This window comes from Leopardus geoffroyi, chromosome X (genome assembly GCF_018350155.1).
Source record: "Leopardus geoffroyi isolate Oge1 chromosome X, O.geoffroyi_Oge1_pat1.0, whole genome shotgun sequence".
Classification (NCBI taxonomy): domain Eukaryota; kingdom Metazoa; phylum Chordata; class Mammalia; order Carnivora; family Felidae; genus Leopardus; species Leopardus geoffroyi.
The window spans coordinates 126,025,178-126,029,045 of NC_059343.1; the positions used below are offsets into that span (position 1 = coordinate 126,025,178).

Here is a 3,868-nt window from a genome sequence, read left to right on the forward strand (position 1 = left end):
CAGCCAACTATAAGGACCTACTTTGCCTGCTTTGGGCACACTCTGCAGGATGTGCTCCCCACACTGTTGAGAGGCCTGGCTGTGGCTGCTGCAGACTCATTGGTGGGCTGTTAGTCAGCCTAGCAGTCTGCAATTAACCTCTCTGCCACAGTTGCACAGTTGCACAGTGCATGCTGAAGGGCAGCACTTGTTCCCTGTGCAGCCAGCAAAGAGGCCACCTGAAAAGATGATGATGACTTGGACCAAAGATGAAAAGGGTAAACGTTTTGAAAAATGGTTGGATTCAATATTTTACTTTGAAGATGGGACTTGTTTATAGGTTGAGGCAGGGTTGACAAAAAGATAAAAGAGTAAACATTAAAACTTCCAACCACTCCTGTCCCAGCCACCCTTTAAGATTTTTCCTGAACCATTAAGCCAGGTTTAGGAGACCCTCTTATGCATTTCAAAGCATTACACTGTGATGGAATCTCTTATTTTATCGTCTATATTTATACCAAATTTTCACTTCTCTAGGAGCAGAGCATGTGTCTGTACATGGCACAATTCCTGGCACATGGTATAATCTCAATCAACATTGTTCTAAGAATGGATGAAGAGATGAGTAAACTAATTCCTAGAAACACACAAACTACCAAATATGACTCAATAAATATAAAATCTAAACAGACAGGTAATAATAAGTAAAGAGATTTAATCAGTAATCAAAAACCTTCCAACAAAGAAAAGCCCAGGACGAACTGGCTGGCTTGACTAGGGAATTTTACCAAATTACCTAAAGAATTAACACCAATCATTCTCAAACTATTCCAGAAAATAGAAAAGTAGAGAGCACTTTCTAACTCATTCTATGAGTTCAGCATTACCCTGATACCAATGCTAAACAAGAAAAGAAAACCACAGGCCACTATCTTTTATGAACATAAATGCAAAGTTCTTCAGCAAAATACTAGCAAACTGAATCCAGCAGCACATTTAAAAAAGTATATTTCATAACCAAGTGGAATTCATCCTAGAAATTCAAGGGTGGTGATTGTTTAATAAGTGTAGATTTACCATATGACCTAGCACTTCCACTTCTCAATATATACCAAAAAGAATTGAAAACAGTGTTTTCACAAGGTGTGTACAAGGTGAAGACTTATACATGAATGTGTAAAACCACTTTTCACCCTAACCAAATTGTGCATACCATTCAAATGTCCATTGACTGATGAATGAATGGAGTATATCTATACAATGGAATATTATGCAGCCTTGAAAAGGAATGAAATACTGTTCTATGCTACAACATGAAAAAATCTTGAAAGCATTATATTAAGCAAAGGAAGCTAGTCATGAAAGGTCACATATTGTATGAGTCTGTTTAGAGGAAATGTCCAAAATAGACAAATCCATAGACTGAGAAAGCAGTTTAGTGATTGACAGAGCTGGGAGGGAAGAAGGGATAATGGGAAATGACTATTAATGGGTATATGGTCTTCTTCATGAGTGATGAAAATGTTTTGTAACTAGGTAGATGGATAATTGCAAAACACTGTGAATATACTAAAATCCATTGAATTGTACACTTTAAGACTTGTGCAGTGTGTCAGTTATATCTTAATAAAGCTGCTATTAAAAAAGAAAGAAAAGCTGCACCTGGGTTGCTCAGTCGGTTAAGCTTGGACTTTGGCTCAGGTCATGATCTCACAGTTCGTGAGTTAGAGCCCTGCATTGGGCTCTGTGCTGACAGCTCAGAGCCTGGAGCTTGTTCGGATTCTGTGTATCCCTCTCTCTTTCTGCATCTCCTCTTCTCTCTCTCTCTCTCTCTCAAAAATAAATAAACATTAATTAAAAAAAAAAGAAAGAAAAGAATGAATGAAGGAATACCATATCACCTTGAATCTATCCATTCAGTGGCCTGGTGAATCTTTCTCTACCAAGGGGCCATTATGACTTCTAGTTCATTGCTGGTATTGCTGGATGGGGCTATCTCTTTCAGCATGCATTGTGAAATCCTTTGGGTAGGCATAAACTGGAATTCAACTCCAAGTAACAAACATGGGATCAAGCTTACTCAAGCCAAAAGCACTATGGTGGGCTGAATTTCCCCTTTTCTCTCCAGGGGCATGTTTGGTCTCTAAATGCACTATACCTCGGTAGGCGGAAGGCAGAGGAGGCGGCACGCCCATCCTGTTCTCACCATAAGGCCGCAGCAGGTGTCAGTGTCCAGGAAGGTATTCATTCAGCAAGACTACAGCAGTGGCACACGCTGCCAGTTCCAGACCAAGTTCCCTGCAGAGCTGGAGAACCTGATTGATAGGCAGCAGTTTGAAGAAACAGTTGGAACTCTAAATAACCTTTATGCAGAAGCAGAGAATTTGGGAGTCAATCATATCTTGAAGGCTGCTTGGCTTGCTTAACAGCCTACACCATCTTCTTATGCATGGAAACTCATTATGAGAGGGTTGTGAAGAAAGTGTCCAAATACATTCAAGAGCAGAATGAGAAGATATATGCTCCCCAAGGCCTCCTCCTGACAGATCACATTGAGAGAGGACTTCGAGTTATTGAAATCACTATTTATGAAGACAGAGGCATGAGCAGTGGGAGATAAACCATTGAATTAAAGATCTCTCCTCCAGCTGGGACCCTCATCTATCCACTGGCCGATCGCAGAGTGTCCCCTACCTCCTCCCCAGAGCATCATTCCTTTGTATCTGCTGCCAGAGCCACGGTGCCATTTACTCCAAGGACTAACTTTCTAAAATTCCACACCTGGAGTGACCTTTGGTCACTCAGCATCCACTTTGTGTCTCCAAATTGTGTAGGACTCTGTAATCTCTTGATTAGTTTCTGAGAAAACACAATGAAGCATTTCACTTTTTTTATTCAAAGCCGTTAATAAAATAAGCCATTAGTCAGCCCAAAACAAAATTAATTTCTTACCTGCCACCAGGACAGTGGTTCTCTCATTCCTGGGGCCAGCTTCCCAGGTGGCTTGAGACTTCAGTGAGTCCCATCTTAGCCAGTGTTCAGTCTTATTTCCCCCAAATTCAGAAAATGCTTTTCTCCGGGATTTTGGTGAAAGGTAGGCCATGTCTGTGGTTTTGCTAACGCATCTCCCAGATCTACCAGTTTTTCCATGGCCAAAATCTTAAAGATTTATTTCGGTTGTTCAGTTTCTCCAACTGAAGCTCATTGGAAAAATAATGTATAATGTTACTTGTTTTATTATAACAGTTATTCCTAATTAAAACAGTATTTAATGCAATTTCAAGTTATTATTCTTTGGAGAATTTTTTTATTGCATTACCTTGAATGTTGGGAAGATGTAGTATGTGTTGTGTGTTCCTTACAAAAATAAGTAAGCACAATAAAGTGGATGCTAAACCATCAAACACATAAATGTCCCTGCTGTGTCCCTGAATGTGTAATAAGCAAGTATAATAAATATTTTAATTATAGTTTTGTTATAAATATAACTTATGAGAAAAAAATTTGATAGGAATAATACTGTATATTGCTAATTTTTAACTGTCCCTACTGGCAAACCTTATGATTCATAGACTTTCCTCGTATACAGTATTCAGTGCACAATCTTAGGATTGGTTCAAATACAGTAAGTTCAGTGATTTCCAACTAAAACTCTCAAGTCAGAGTCTGTGTTTATAGTTCTTCTGGCTGTATGTTCTTAGTGTAAGGGTTTCTTACACCCTTCATTCATCTTTGGGGTTTTGAGAGCACTGTATTTGCAAGGAAGTTAAGAAATACATTAGGAAACAATGAAACAGTTAAAACTTTTACTTTCAGAGATACTTTAGGTGCTAATACTGGATTTAAACTTTCGGATTTAGTTTCTTTTATGGATCTGTTAGTTATTAAG

General features: G+C 38.9%; 1 pseudogene; it reads left to right on the top strand.

Annotated features, from left to right (window-relative positions):
* Positions 1–517: 517 nt before the first annotated feature.
* Positions 518–3,449, top strand: LOC123594804 (annotated as a pseudogene).
* Positions 3,450–3,868: the final 419 nt, after the last annotated feature.